Source organism: Oryctolagus cuniculus, chromosome 15 (genome assembly GCF_964237555.1).
Source record: "Oryctolagus cuniculus chromosome 15, mOryCun1.1, whole genome shotgun sequence".
In the NCBI taxonomy this organism is placed as follows: domain Eukaryota; kingdom Metazoa; phylum Chordata; class Mammalia; order Lagomorpha; family Leporidae; genus Oryctolagus; species Oryctolagus cuniculus.
The window spans coordinates 63384321-63400789 of NC_091446.1; the positions used below are offsets into that span (position 1 = coordinate 63384321).

Here is a 16469-nt window from a genome sequence, read left to right on the forward strand (position 1 = left end):
CGAACTTGTGTTTGATGCCACTGCCCACTCACAGCGAGAGTCAAGAGTGACATCCTTTGTAGCTAGGGCCACCGGCATTGGACTTAGTGAAAACCAGGTTCGAGTCTGGGCTCTAACATTTCCTAACCAATGACCTGGAACAAGTCAGGTCACTTCTTTAAGCTTCAGTTTTCTCATATGTAAAATGCAGATAGCAGCAAGGAGAAGACATGACTGGGGCTCCCTGCGGCCAGAGGCAGAGGCCATCAGTGGCTGGGTGGGTGGTGGGGTCTGGGCTGTGGTGAGCCTGGCAGAGAGCAGGCACCTCTAACAGATCACCTTTCGACTCCTTTCCTCTAGGCCTGAGTTTCTCTACCATTTCCACAGAGCCACTGCCTCTGCAATATCTTGTCCACACACGGCCCTACCAAGTGCTTGTCAAAACCCCACATTGGGGGTACATGCTGCTAAAGCTGTTTTCTGCTCTAAGCCCAGCACACATTAAGCACCGTCTAGAAGCTTCTGTCAATTCCATCTTGTGGTTCGAAAGGAAACACCAAGGCCTGGGATGGCTCACTGAGCAGGGCTGCAGGGGTGAGACAGGAAGTGTGGTCTCCCACGCCCAAAGCCCTCCTGCTCCCCAGCTGGGGGGTGGGCTCCAGGTCAGCCACACCCTGCTTTTGCTATCATGGGGAGCCCCAGGGAAAGCCTGAAGAAACTGGGGGCACAAAAGCCAGGCCCAGCTAGCAAGATCCTGAAGGAGGCCTCTTGATAAGGAATCACAAATGGGACAGCAGGCCCTTAAGCCCAGACTCTGAGTCAGTGCAGCTCCCCCTCCAAGGTGGCTCCACCTCCGTCACACCTGTGAGCAGCTTCATAGGCCTGCCGCAGCCACAGGTGCAGCCAGGGGCCATGCTGAAGGTCCTGAAGGGGTGTGTGTGTGTGTGTGTGTGTGTGTGGTGGGGGTGGGGGGTGGATGATTGCACTCACTGGCCCACCCACCCATCCTATGCATGATAAATAGGTCCCCAGGCCTGAGAAGAGGATTTCAGGATTCTCTTATCTCATGCCTAATCATCGCCCAGGAATTCACAGGCACAACTATGGGGTATAAACAAAAGAGGAAATGGGCTATCCCTAACTTCTCAAGGAAGAAATTCCAACACTATAGAGTGACTAGAAGAACAGAAATGGGGGCTAGCCTTGCAGCCGGCAGCAGGTTACTATGCCACCTGCGACTGCACCAGCATCCTATACTGGAGGGCGAGTGCAAGTCCCGGCTGCTCGGCTTCAGACCCAGCTCCCTGCTAACGCGCCCGGGAAAGCAGTGAGGACAGCCCCTGCCACCCACAGGGGAGACCCAGAGGGAGTTCCAGCTCCTTGCTTTGGCCTGGTCCAGGCTTGGCTGTTGTACACATTTGGGGAATGAACCAGCAGATGGAAGAGTGCTCTGTCTCTCTCTCTCTCTCTGTCTCCTCTCTGCTAACTCTGCCTTTCAAATAAATAAATCTTTCTTTGAACTGCATAATTAAAATTGATGAATTTAATTGAATATACATTTTTTTTCAATAAATCTGAATCTTACTAAGTATATACACACAAAAATAAACTCGGGGTGGGTGCATCATAGGCCTGAATGGAGAAGCTGAACCATAAAACTCTCAGAAGAAAATATAGGAGTCAATTTTAATGATCTTGGGTTAGGCAAAGATTTCTTAGATAAGATATCAGAGGGGCCAGCACTGTGGCGCAGCGGGTTAACGCCCTGGCCTGAAGCATCGGCATCCCATATGGGCGCCGGTTTGAAAGCCGGCTGCTCCACTCCCTATCCAGCTCTCTGCTATAGCCTGGGAAGCAGTAGAAGATGGTCCAGGTCCTTGGGCCTCTGCAACCACATGAAAGACGCAAAGAAGTTCCTGGCTATTGGCTTCCAATCGGTGCAGCTCTGGCTGTTGCAGTCATTTGAGGAGTGAACCATCAGATGGAAGACTTCTCTCTCTGCCTCTCCTCTCTCTGTGTAACTCAGACTTTCAAATAAATAAATCCTAAAAAAAAAAAAAAAAAGATATCAGAACTCTACATGAGAAGAGAGAAGATGAGGGGTAGGTATTGTGGTGCAGAGGGTTAAGCTGCTGCATGGGGCACCTGCATCCCATACCAGAGTGCCTGGTTCAAGTCCTCTCTCCCCTTGCCATCCAGCTTCCCGCCGCTGCACACCCTGGGAGGCAGCAAATGATGGCTCAAGTACTTGGGTTCCTGCCAGTTGCAGCCCTCCTGGCTTTGGCGTGGTTTAGCCTTGAATGTGATGGACATTTTGGGAGTGAACTAGCAGGTGGGAGCTCTCTGTCTCTCTGTCACTGTTTCTGATTCTGTGTCTGTATCTCTCTTTCTGCCTAATTACTTAATTAATTAGAAGATATCTTTGTGGTAGGCATTGTGGCACAGCAGGTTAAGCCACTGCATTACTTGTTGGAGTACCTGCTTCAAGTTCAGCTCCTCCACACTTCCAATCCAGCTTCCCGCTGATGGCCCAAGTGCTTGGATTCCTGCCACTCAGGTGGGAGACCAGGAGGGCACTCTGGGCTCCTGGCTTCAGCCTGGCCCGGCCCAGGTTGTTGTGGGTATTTGGTGAGGGAAGCAGTGGATGGAAGAACTTTCTCTCTTTCTCCCTCTGTGTCATTCTGCCTTTCAAATATTAAAAATAAAATAAACATGAAAATATAGAGTAGCTGAACAAGTCGGATTCATCAAGATTTAAAATGTTTTTGTTTCAAGGGACGCCACCAAGAAAGTGAAAATACAATCCACAGACTAGGAGAAAAATGTCCACAAATCATGGAGCTGATAACTGATGTGCATCTAGAACACAAAAAGAATCCTTACCTCTCAATTTTAACATGAGGAAAAGACCTGGGTAGACATTTCTCCCAAGAAGATCCACATGCTCGATGAGCCACCCGTGGGAATTCAGTAGTATTGGCCATTACAGAAATGTGTTGCACCAAGACCCTCTTTCACATCACCAGAGTGGCTACAATCAAAGAGAGACAGTAACGAGTGTCGGCAAGGATGTGGAACAAATAGAATCCCCACACATGGCTGGAGGGAAGGTAGAATGGTACAGCCTTTTTGGAAAACAGTTTGATGCATCCTCAAAATATTAAACAGAGAGTTACCCCATGATCCAGTGACTTCACTTCTAAGTATTACTTAAGGGAAATGAAAAGCTATGTCCGCCGACGCTTTGGAGCAGCAGGTTAAAGGCCCACCCTACAGAGCCGGCATCCTCTATGGGCGCCTGTTCAAGTCCCAGCTCCTCCACTTCCTATCCAGCTCTCTGCTATGGCCTGGGAAAGCAGTGGAAGATGGCTCAAGTTCTTGGGCCCCTGTACCTGCGTGGGAGACCCAGAAGAAGCTCCTGGCACTTGGCTTTGGATCAGTTCAGCTCTGACCATTGTCGTCATCTGGGGAGTAAGCCAGCGTATGGAAGACCTCTTTCCCTCTCTCTCTCTCTCTCTCTCACTCTCGCTCTAGCTCTAGGTCTCCCAGTAACTCTGTCTTTCAAATAAATAATAAATCTTGAAAACAGAAAAGCTATGTCCACACAAAACTCTTGTATACAAATATTCATAACAGCGGTATCCATAACATTAAAATAGTGGAAACAGCTTTTGCTGCCTAAGCTGGCATCATGGGTCACATGCATGCTCTTGGGATGGACCAGACCTGCAATAGGCTGCAAAGGCCTGACTGCTTCACAATTCCCTGTGATCCTGAAGGATGCCTGTGGCATTGCCAAACAAGCACCAAAAATGTCCTATCATGTGACTCCACGGCAAATCCACAGGTCCAGAGTCGGGTAGTGGCTACCCAGAGTGAAGAGGGTACGGAAATAGAGCATGGTTGCTGAGAGGTATAGAGTTTCTTTTTCGGGTGAGAAAAATGTTCTAAAATTGATTGTGATGGGGAGGGGGGAGGAAGGAGGCAGGGTGATGGGTACCAAAACACAGACAGAAGTAACAAGTTCTGGGGTCCCATAGCTCAGCGGGATGACCTTGGTTTACAATAACATCTGGTATTCTGTATGAAGAACTGAGAGAGAGGAGCTGGTAGGTTCCAAACTCAGAGAGAAGATAGGAGATGGAAAGGCTGGTGGTCTCGTGAGATTGGTTTCCTCAGTATATATGTAAGATGCTGCACTGTTGTCCACAAAACTGTGCAAGTATTCCATGCGATCACAAAATGTTTTAAATAAAAAATTGATGGTGATGAGGTTGTACAACTCAGTAATGTACTAAAAATCACTAAATTATCGACTTAAAATTATTTATTCATTTATTCAGAGAGAGGGTCAGAGAGATCTTCCATCCACTGGTTTACTTCCAAAATGGCGCCAAGAACTGGGGCTCTGCCAGGTTAAAGCCGGGAGAGTGGAGCTTCATTTGGGTCTTCTACATGGGTGGCAGGTACTCGAGTACCTCAGCTATCACCTGCTGCTTCCTGGGGTCTGCATTAGTCAGCTGGGATTGGAAGCAGAGCTGGGATTAGAACCCAGGGGCTCTGAGATGTAGGTGTCCCAAGTGGTGCCTTAACTGCTGTACCAAACTGGACACCTTCTATGGATAAAATTCATGATGTGTAAACTATATTAGCAGGAGGAGGCATGAGGTGCAGAGGTAAAACCACCACTTGGGATGACAGCATACTGTACTGGAGTGCCAACTCGAGTTCTGGCTACTCTGCTTCTGATCCAGCTTCTTGCTAATGCTCCTGGGAGGCAGCAAATGGTGGGCCAAGCACTTGGACTCCTGCCACCCACATGGGAGATCCAGATGGAGTTCTGGACTCCTGGCTTCAGCCTGGTCCAGCCCTGTATGTTGTGGATACTTGGGGAATGAACTAGCAATGGAAGATCTCATTCCCTCTCTCTGTCTCTCTGCCTTTTTTTTTTTTTTTAAGATTTTATTTATTTATTTGAGAGGTGGAGTTTCAGAGAGAGGGAGAGACAGAAAAAAAGGTCTTTATTCCACTGGTTCACTCCCCAGCTGGCCACAGGAAATTATTCCGGGTCTCCCCTGCAGGTACAGGGGCCCAAGGACTTGGGCCATCTTCTACTGCTTTCCCAGGCCACAGCAGAGAGCTGGATTGGAAGAGAAGCAGCTGGAACTCGAACCAGTGCCCATATGAGATGCTGTTGCCAAAGGCAGAGGCTTAGCCCACTGTGCCAGGCACCAGCCCTTGTCTCTTTGCCTTTTAAATAAATTGTTTTAAAAAAGTTCCCATTTTCCAAAATTCATCAAATTGTAAATCTGAAAAAGGGCACATTTTACTATATGTAAATTATACCTCAATTTTTAAAAAATATGCAACCCCCTCCCAGTACAAGGCAACTTAACAAGCTCCTGGAAAAAACAGAATTAAAAGATCATTATTTGGGGCCGGCGCCGTGGCTCAATAGGCTAATCCTCCACCTTGCGGCGCCGGCACACCGGGTTCTAGTCCCGGTCAGGGCGCCGGATTCTGTCCCGGTTGCCCCTCTTCCAGGCCAGCTCTCTGCTATGGCCAGGGAGTGCAGTGGAGGATGGCCCAGGTGCTTGGGCCCTGCACCCCATGGGAGACCAGGAAAAGCACCTGGCTCCTGGCTCCTGCCATCGGATCAGCGCGGTGCGCCGGCTGCAGCGGCGGCCATTGGAGGGTGAACCAACGGCAAAAGGAAGACCTTTCTCTCTCTGTCTCTCTATCTCACTGTCCACTCTGCCTGTCAAAAATAAAAAAAAAAAAAAAAAAAATTGTTAAAAAAAAAAAAAAAGATCATTATTTGGGACAAAAATTTGTTTAAATCTATCCAGAGTTTTATTTTAAAGATTTATTTATTTATTTACTTGAAAGGCAGAGTGACAGAGAAGGAGAGCTGTCTTCCATTTATTGATTCACTACCCACATGGCTGAAATGGTCACGGCTGGGCCAGGCCATAGCCAGGAGCCTGGAGCTTCATCTGGGTCTCCCATGTGGATACAAGGATCCAAGCAAGCACTTGTGCCATCTTCTGCTGCGTTCCCAGGTCATTAGTAGGGAGCTGGATCAGAAGTGGACCAGCTGGACGTCATGAATAAGAGTGCCAATAGTGAAATCAACAATGGGAGTCACTGGGTGCATGCTCCCCACGTAGGATCTCTGTCCTTAATGTGTTCTACTATGAAACTTAAAAAACAACACTACTAGTCGAACAATACCCTATACCTTGTGCGGTTGTGTGAGTCAACCTGTTGAAATCCTTGCTTAGTATATACTAAGTTGATCCTCAGTATATGAAGGTAATTGAAAATGAAACTCGATGAAGGGCGGGATGGGAGAGGGAGTGGGAGAGGGGAGGGCCACAACAATACAAAAGTTGCACTTTGTAAATTCACATTTATTAAATAAAAAATAACTATATAACAAACAAAAAAAGAAAAAGAAAAAAAGAACTTAATACTCTACCCTTGTAGTATTTTTTTATGTTCTACTTAAAACTATGGGTTGAACTCTGTAATTAATACACAATTACTCTTAGGTGTTTAATTAATGCTATAACTAGTACTCGAATAGTATTTTACACTTTGTGTTTCTGTGTGGGTGCAAACTGTTGAAATCTCTACTTAATATATGCTAAATTGATATTCTGTATATAAAGATAATTGAAAATTAATCTTGATGTGAATGGAAGGGGAGAGAGAGTGGGAGAGGGGAGTGTTGTGGGTGGGAGGGAAGCTATGGGGGGGGGAAGCTATTGTAATCCATAAACTGTACTTTGGAAATTTATGTTCATTAAATAAAATAAAATATAAATATTAAAAAAAAGAAATGGACCAGCTGGGACTCAAATTGGTACCCATATGGGATGCCACTGTTACAGGAGGCAGCTTCACCCATTATGCCTCAACATTGGCTCTACCAACCCATTCTGAACTTCCAAAACTGTTGGTTGACTTTGGCTACTGCTGATGAGCAATATTGTCAATGTATGACAAACCTGTGACGTTCATAGCAATAAGTGTCTTTTTAATTTTATTCACCATAACTGCAATTACATACTTAAAAAAAGCAGGACCAGCGCTGGGGCATAGCGGGTAATGCCCCCTGTAGTGCCAGCATCCCATATCAGTGCCGGTTCAAGTCCTGGCTGCTCCACTTCTGATCCAGCTCCCTGCTAATGCACCTGGAAAAGCAGTGGAGGATGGCCCAAGTCCTTGGGCCGCTGCACCTGCATGGGGGACCCAGAAGAAGCTCCTGGCTCCTGGCTTCAGACTGGCTCAGCTCTGGCCATTTGCAGCCATTTGGGAAGTGAACCAGCAGATAGAAGATTTCTCTCTGTGTGTAACTCTGCCTTTCAAATAAAATAAATAAATCTTTAAAAAAAAATGCAGGGGAAATAGGGCCAGACACACCGTGACCACTGTGTGCAGGCAGTGGGGAGCTGCACACCCCGCAGTGGGGCTCCGAGGAAGGGCAGGCTCAGAGCATGGGAGGCCAAAGAGCTCAGGCACACAGAGCTCTTGTCTGCTCATATCGCACCCCTACGAGGGGGACGCTGCTGTCACTACCCCCATTATACAGATGAGGAAACTGAGAAACACAGGGCAGTGGAAGTGGAGAAACCTGCGGTTTGGCTTGAGTTTTGTCACTGTCCCTTATTTCTTCACCTTTGAACCCAGGGTGTGGGAAGGATGACATCTGAGAGTGGTTCCTGAGCAGGGCTCAGCTGTCAGTCATGGCCACCAGCCCGCCCTCCCGGGGTGGGGGTGGGGAGGAGGAACAGAGCTGCAGACGCTTGACTGCTCGCTGGGGCGAGTCCAAGTCTGGAAGGGCACCACCAAGAAGAAATTTCCATGGCCCTTCCCCCAGCGAGGGATTTTCCACTCTGCCTGGGCAGATGTGGTTCTCAGTGTTCCCAGAGCAGGGCTGTGGCAGGCTCAGCCCAGCCCTCGAAGGCGTGGAGGGCCTGGACCTGCTTCCTGCCCCAGGAAAGGGGCAAGTTTGCTGTGGGGAGTGACTGACCAAGAGGGAGAAGGGGCAGATGTGGGGCTGGGGTTGCAGGAAGAACCTCAGAGAGAAAGAGAGAGACCATGGGGACCAGGAACCATCAGGGGACACATTCCTAGAAAGCCTACCCTAATCGGGGCCGGGGAGGGAGGAAGGATAGTGCAGGATGGGCAAGAAGGGGAACAATGTGACCAGCTTTACAAGGGTTGCCATCAGTACAGGGACAGGGCAGTGACCAGGAGAGGGCCAGATCCACAAAATGGAAAACGCGGTGCAGGAACAGGGCGGACGCCCAGTTGCCATCTGGGCACCGCTGGTCCCACTGCTGGGGCCACCCTTCCCTGCAAGCTTCCCCTGCTTGGCTCCAGTGTCGTCCCCTGCTCCCCAGGGAAGTCTCGGGCCCCGCTGTGAGAGCAGCCCCAGTCTAGCCCATCTCCATGCTTCATTCCCTCCTTGGCTACCAGAACTGAGCCAGCCTTGCTCCTGCAGGGCGGGCGTTCCTGGCGGGCAGAGGCATCAGTGGGCTGCACAGCAGGCTCAGTAGAGAAACACTGGGATGCTCCCTTGAGTTGCACTCAGGAGTCGAGGTAAAAGGACAAGTTTGTCCCTAAGCACCCATGACAAAGTGCTCTGCAAAATGCATCTCATTTATGCCTCGGAACAGCTCTCAGAGGGAAGTGCCACCTGTTTGATAGGTGAGGAAACAGGCCCGGAGATCGGCTAAGCTGCTCAAGGGCACGGGGCCAGGATTTGAACCCACCGGCGTCACCTTGAGGCTAGAGCCGGCCAATAGGAATACGATGTGAGCCATGGAAGTGACACAAACATTTCCAGTAGTGTCTTAAAAATGCAGAATTAGGTGAAATTAATTTTAGTAATACAATTGATTTAACCTGGCATATAAAATAGTATCAACATGAATCAGTATACAACACTAGTGAGATAAAATATTTTACATTTTCTTTGACTAAGTCTTCAAAATCTAGTGCTAGTTCACATTTGCAAAACTTGTTAAAATTTTTCTCTATTTTTACTTATTTGAAAGGCAGATATAAACAAACAGAGGAAGATTATCCACCTGCTGATTTCTCCTCGGATGGCCACAACAGCTGGAGCTGGATCAGGCCAAAGCCAGGGGCCTGGTATATTACCCAGGTCTCCCACATGGGTGGCTGAACCAGCGCCTGCTGCCTCCCAGGGTGTGCATGAACAGGAAGCTGGAATTAGGAGCAGAGCCAGGACTAGAACCCAGGTACTCCAGTGTGGGATGTGGGTATCCCAAGTGGCATCTTAACCCTAGAGCCAAAGGCTGGCCCTGCCTGCTACATTTTCATCAGAAAATGATTTGTGTTTAGATTTCAAAAAGTTTGCAGTTGAAAACATAGATGGACATCTTCAAGTTGTTCCAAACCGAGATAAACATTTTCCAAGAACTGAATTGAATATCGGCTTCTAAGCTTAAATGTAAATTCATGAAAGTTAAATAAAATTTAGAATTTAGGTCTTTCACTGCAGTGGTCACATCGCAAGTGTTCGATAGCCACAGGTGGCCAGCAGTGCCTGACATGGCTGATGCAGCTCTGGGCCCTGCAGCCTCAGCAGGCAGGAGGGGCACAGGGTGTGAGAGGGAGGCTGGAGGCAAGGAACATAGCGGGAGGGGTGGGTCCAGAGGTGCCCCCATCCAGCTCTCTGCAAGGCATCTGGGAAGGTAGCAGATGATGGTCCAAGTGCTCGGGTCCCTGCCACCCACATGGGAAATCCTGCTGGCTCAAAAGATAATTCTCTGGAGCCAGGAGGCCCCGCCCACCAAGGAAGCATTGGCTGCAGAAGCTTGAGTGGAACAAACTGGCCTGCTGTCAGTTTCTAGTCCCCACTGCCCACACCCCTACAAAGGTGTCCTGGGGTGACAAGGCCATATGGACGGAGAAATTCCCCCACCCAGTCTCCTGGTGGCTGGAAGGGGTAGTTAGGTGTAGCCCTGGACAGCTAGCTGGATTCCAAACCTAGCTGGAGCCTGCTGAGTGACACTGGACAAGAACCCTCTTGGAGACTCGGCTTCCGCACCTGGGAGATGAAATCCGGTACCGGAATACTCTGAGACTGGGACACGTCTACAAAGTACCCAACTCACTCACTCAAAGGATGAAGTGCAGGCCTGCGGTGCCGGTTTGAGGCCACTGCTCCACGTCTGATCCAGCTCCCTGCTGATGTGCCTGGGACAGCAAGTGCTTGGACCCTTGCCACTCACATGGAGTTCCAGGCTCCTGACTTTGGCCTGGCCCAGTCCTGGCCATTTTGGCCATTTGGGGAGTGAACCAGCAGATGGAAGATTTCTCCCTCTCTTTGTAACTTGATCAAACAAATAAATACATCTTTAAACAACAACAATAATACCTATTGAAATGCCCTTTGTTTTCATACACCAGGGAGCTGCTGCGCAGTGGACGGATGGACGGGGCAGAGGTGGGCTGCAGAGGAGTCTCAGGGGCTCAGGATTCCCTCCCAGGACTCCCCCACAGCCCCTGCATGACACAGACCTGGGTAACCACTGGGAGCAGGGACTTGGGACCTGCCACTCCCACAGGCTCCAGGTGCCTGAGCTGACAGCCACCTTCTAGAAACAGAGTGACTCAAACTGAATCAGGAGTGGATGAGATCACCTGGGTCCCTGGAGTTACTCAGAGTGACATGGGACACGCCTGGTGGGAGTGGAGGATGAACCCGGCTCCACGAAAGCAGGTGGGGCTGGAAACCACCCCAGCCCCGGAAACTGCGGGGGCTGGGGGCTGAAACTGCAGGCAGGCAGAGTGCCCGGGAGAGCAGAGGGTCTTGCTCCTGGATTCTGAGGGTGGGGCTGCTCCAGTTTTCCTGGAGCCAGGAAGAGAGCTGAGGCTCCAGCCCTCCGCACTTCCCCTCCACGCCGCCAGACCTTGGCTGTGCTGGGCCCTCCCAAGTAGGGGAGCCAAGACGGCCCTGAGCAGCCTGTGGTCCTGCACCTTGCCAAGCGCCAGCTCCTGTCATCTTGTCCTGCCCTCACCTGTCTTTACCCCTTGTTGGAATTGGTGCTCCTAGAGGCAGGACACACGTGCCTTGCTCACTGCTATACTCCTGGGCACAGCTCAGATTCTGGCTACACAGTGCATGCTTCATAGATACTGGGGTGACGGACTCGAGAGCTAGGTGGGTTCTTAACTGCATTTCTAATGCCTCCTGTGTGGCTCTGGGCCACACGAGGAACCGCGTTCCCACAGCTGCAAATTGGGAAACATAATCAGAGATCAGTTCAGAGAGCAGAGAGGGTGAAGCCACCATTGTTCATTGTTCATAACAATATGTTATGTTTATGTCTCTTTTAAAACTACCCATTTGTATTTATCTGAAAGGCAGAACAACAGAGAGATGGAGACAGAGAGTTTGATTCACTGGTTCACTCCCCAAATGCCTTTCATAGTCAGGTTTGTGCCAGCCCCAAGCCAGAACCAAGAACTCCATCCAGGTCTCCCATATGGGTGGCAGGGACCAATGCAGCTGGTCCAACACCTGCTGCCTCCCAGGGTGCACACTAGCAGGAAGCTGGATACGAAACAGGAGCAGGACTCCATCCCTATGATGCAGGCATGCCACGTGGCAGATTAACCCACTGTGGCACAACGCCTGCCACTGGACAGTGCTTTAGAAGCAGCTTGTGAGCAGGTCGGCTACGGAAGAGGAAACTCCAGGAAGTCACACGGAAAAGATCACCCAGCGAGACCCACTGAGCTCCCCCTGCCTTCCACATGCGGCCCTGGTTTCTCCTTCAAGCACCTCTGGTGAAATCACTCTCGTTCAGTTCCCAGGGGGTTTCCACGCAAGCCCTTTAAGTGTGCCAGCCATCCCCACCCGGCTTCCGGCCTGGGATGGCACGGGTTCCTGGAAGATAGCAGAGACGGCTCTCTGGGTGCTGGGGGATAGAGTCAAAGCACCAGAGGCGGGTGTGTGTGTGTGTGATTTCATCAGTCCACAAATACCCACTGGCCCCTCACCATTCTCAGAGAAGGCATCCAGCCTCATGCTAAGATGCTCAAGTCTGGAGTCAGGCTGGAGTGGGCCTCGGGTGGCCCTTGGTAAACCCCCTCTCCTTCCAGAGCAGGGGGAGGGTGGGCACGCTCAGCCTCAGCCCAGGGCCCTGCTCACCAGAGACAGTGGAGAAAGGGCAAGTGTTGGAGAGGCGGGTGCGGTGGTGGGTGTTAACCATCGCTTGGCCTGCCAGCATCTCATAGCAGAGCACTGGTTCAAGTCCCAGCTGCTCCATTTCCAATCAAACTTCCTGCTACGGAACACCCTGGAGGCAGCAGGTAATGGCTCAAGTACCCGAGTCCCTGCCAGCTGCCTGGGAGACCCAGATGGGAGTTCCTGACTCCTGGCTTTGGCCCTGGCCCAGCCCTTGCTGCTGTAGTCACTGGAGGAGTGTGTCTGCAGCTCAGAGATCTCTACCTCTCAGCCTTTCAAATAAAATGAAAATACTTTAAAAAATTTTTTAAAGTGCACATATTTGGTTTAAAAAATGGAGTGGGAGGGGGGCAAGCTTGTCTTGGGAGCTGCTAGCTCTATCCTTACCCTTCTCTCTCCCTCTGTCTCCAAGACCTAAAATCTCTCTCTGTACACTGGGTGGGGTTCTAGAAGGAGCGGTGACCTGAAACAGGAGTACTGGGTTCAAGTCTTGGACCTGCCACTGAACTTAGCTGTCTCAACATTCTCGTCCATAAAATGGGCGCAATCATACTTACTGCCTCCATGAATTACAGGGAGGCCCTGAAGACGGGTACGGATGTGTTTGTAAACAGCAGGCTTGGGGACTGTCTGGGTGGAGTGACCAGCAGCGTGGGCTCCGGATCCCAGACTTCCTGCTTTCCCATCGTTGCTCCACTGCTAACAGACACATGTGGGAAGCTCCTCGTATGTAAGACCGGATGAACAACGGTACCCACCTCCTAGAGCTATTGCGAGGATTGCATGGGGAGCTTTGGAATTTGCAGGCACTAAATGAACGGTACACATAACAAACCCTGTGCTCTGGAAGGATTCTGTAAACTACTTCACACTAAAGTGTGAACGAATGCTCAGACCTACTACGTGCCCTCTGCCAGGGGCATCTGACTCTCAGCAGGAACTAAGGAGTGGAATCCCATCAAGTGACGGGTTTTGAAAAGATAAAGGAGACACACAGAGGGTAGGGCAGGGCCATCCTAGGGCCCCCTAAATCTCGGCTGCTGCCAGGTCCCAGAGAGGCACCACACACACAGGGGAGGAAAGAATGCAGTAACCGGGGTCAGCGCTGTGGTATTGTGGGTAAAGCCACCACCTGCAATGCCAGCATCCCACGTGGGTGACGGTTCACTTCCCTGCTGCTCCACTTCCGATCCAGCTCTCTCCTATGGCCTGGGAAAGTAGTGAAAGATGGCCCAAGTCCTTGGGCCCCTGCAACTTTGTGGGAGACCTGGAGGAGGCTCCTGGCTTCAGATCAGCACAGCTCTGGCCGTTGTTGCCAATTGGGGAGTGAATCAATAAATGGAGGATCTCTCTCTCTGCCTCTCCTCTCCCTGTGTAACTGACTTTCGAATAAATAAATCTTAAAAAAAGAAAAAAAGAATACAGTCCCAGCCCCCAGGAAACCATTCTCTACTTGGAGAAACCAGAAGCAAGTGGCCCCCAGGGTAGAGCGGGACCAGGCTAAATATGGAGAGCCTTTGCTACCGCCACCACTCTCAGAAAGGTTTCCAGAACCCTCCAGGGAGCAACCGAGCCAGGGCCCCTGTGGAGATGGGCAGGGATGTGGTGGGGGAAAGGCATGCTCACTTTTCAAATCTGTGTCTTCTCTCCTTGGTGCTCAGCACCAGGCTAGCACCTGTAGTAGGTACAGAGGGGGCTGGAATCCGACTGGTGAGGATGCAATCCTCCTAATGTGGGCACCCAATCCCCATCTCATCTGCTCCTCCTTTGGAGAAAGGCTCCTCTCTCCTTCCCTTTCATTCCAGGGGAGGCTACAAGACCCAGGGCTGGGACCAGATCTGCCAATCAGCATTGCACTGATGAGCGGTTGGTCACGTGACCCTAACTGTCCAATTAGAGTAACTCCTCGGACTTCTGTCTCCATTACCAGAAACGTCTTACCTACTAAACTACAACTAGGAGAAATGTGTTTGTATGGTGTTTTGAGTTTCCTGACCGAGTCATGCCTGGATTTTCTTGGTTTCGTGAACCAGTAAGTTCCCTTCTTGGCATGAACCACTTTGAGTCAGATTTTCCGTGGCTGTCATCAGTGACAGAGCCTGAAATCCACACGAACTTTCTTAACCTCTCTCAACACCGCGTTCCCCACCTGCAGAATGGGGATGCGCACAGCAGGGATTTCCAGGCCAAAGGAAGATGAAGAGGGTGCAGCCAGGTCCAGCACTCAGCACACACAAAAGTCTGGAGGGCTGGGTGGGAGGTGGCCTTGTGGGGCAGTGGTTAAGCCCTGCTTGCAACACAGCATCCCACAGGAGCACTGGCTGGAGTCCTGGCTGCTTCCATCCCTACCCAGCTCCCTGCTAATGTGCCCGGGGAAGGCAGTGGATGATGGCCCAAGGATCTGGGCCCCAGCCACCCCATGGAAGACCTTCATGGAGTTCTGGGCTCCTGGCTTTGGCAGGGCTAGTCCTGGAAATTGTGGCCATTTGAGGAGTGAACCAGAGGAGGATTTCTCTGTCTCTCCCTCTATCACTCAGCATCCCAAACAAATAAATCTTCAAACACCCACCCACCAGGTGCAGGCACAGTGTATGGTTAAGGCACTGGCTACACTCCCATCCCCATTCCAGCTTCCTGTTAACACAGACCCTGGGAGGCATTAGGTAATGGCCCAAGTGGTTGGGTCCCCGTTACCCATGTGGGAGACGTGGCCCAGCTCCAGATGTTCCACGCATTTGGGGGTTCATTCTGTCTCTTTGCTTTTCAATAAAATAAACAAATAAGAGTTTTAAAACAGAAAACAAGAACACCCATCAGTGCTTAGACGGGCCAACGGCAGCTGTTACAACTGCAGGCCAACACTGGCCCGGGCAGAAGCCTCTATCCCTGTGGCTCTGTGCGGGCCGTGGAGACTCCAGGGCCAGCTCCTCCCTGGGGCCCGTCAGTGCTGTCCCGTGGGGCTCAGTCCTCGCCAGGCCCTTAAAGGGGTCTGCGAGGGGCACACGCGGATCCAGCCCCTGCATCGGTGCTGGCAGAGCCCCGCCTTCTCCGGCCCCCAGCGAAGCCAGCTCTGCAGAGGAGGCTCGGTTCCCCCTTCTCATCGCAAAGCCTGGGGCGGCTGACCCCCCGAGAGCGCTGACTGACGCACTTTTGCTACAGGAAACCACGCAGCTGGGAATGAGCCCTTCCTTCCGCGCGGCCCCGCCCTCTTCCCCTAGACGTCTGGCCACCGAGCTCACCTGGGCCTCCTCCTCTAAAATGGGGGTGAAGCCAGCACCCGCCTATTTCGGGTCGTTTTGAGGGAACTGCGAAGACAAAACTCCTAGGGTACTCGCACACAGATGGCACAAAGTAACAAGTGCTCGCTCCTCCTTCACCCCTGGGGAAACAGGCTGGCAGGCACACGGCGGGGGTGTGGGGTCGATGTGGGGGGGGGGCAAGGTCACGCTGCCTGCGTGTGCACAGCTGGGACTCGAACCCACGTCTCAGGAGACCGCGACCCCAGGCTCCTCTCCGCCCTCTTCCTTAACACTTCTCCCCAGCCTCCTGCGCGTCCGTGCGCGCACACACACCCCGCCCTCGCGGCCCTCAGGAACCTCCGGGCCGGGCCCTTCAGAGCCCACCCTGCCTGGGAGGAAACCCTCGCCCGCCCCTACTCCATCCGCGCAGCTCAGCGCCTCCCCGGCGCCGCCCGAGGGAAAATCCCGCCAGGTGCTGCCTGCCTGTGCGCCGGCGGCCGGGACAGTAGCTCCCCGGTGGCCACCGCTCCATCGCCGTCAAAGCCCCGTGAGGCATGGAGGTGCAGGCCCTCTGCGTCTCCCTGCTGAGCGGCCTGTCAACTCGGCCTCACCACGTATGCCTGCGGTTGGTCCCTTCCAACGGCAGAGGCGGGATCTCGACCTCAGTGGCCAATGAGGTGGCCCATGGGGGTGCCGTCGGTAGCCATGGCAACAGGCAGCTGCCTTCACTTCCCCTGCAGGGCAGAGCCTGCGCTTCTGAGGCCCGCCAGCCTGGCAGTGGTCACCGTGACCCCAGGCCCGCGTTAGGATGGGGGTGGGGGTGCAAGTTGCAGGTCCAGGGGCGATAAGCGGCTGCCTCTAGGAGGGACGCTGGGTAGGGCTCTGTCAGAAGAGACCAAGAAACTCCATGTAGTGCCGTGGAGTGGACACAGCAAGGCTGAAGATCAGGCAAGCTTAGGCAGGACTTCGAGGGGTAGGTACTTAGCAAGCAGATTCGGGCCTCCAAGCCAAGCCTCACC

General features: G+C 51.9%; 1 long non-coding RNA gene across 1 annotated transcript; it reads right to left on the reverse strand.

The window, feature by feature from the left end:
* Positions 1–1651: 1651 nt before the first annotated feature.
* LOC103351347 (uncharacterized) lies at positions 1652–16059 on the reverse strand. Its single transcript, XR_011382434.1, has 3 exons — positions 15934–16059; positions 2863–3010; positions 1652–2024 (listed from the first exon to the last, which is right to left on the reverse strand). It is a non-coding gene; the product is annotated as an uncharacterized lncRNA (long non-coding RNA).
* Between the last annotated feature and the right edge of the window lie 410 nt (positions 16060–16469).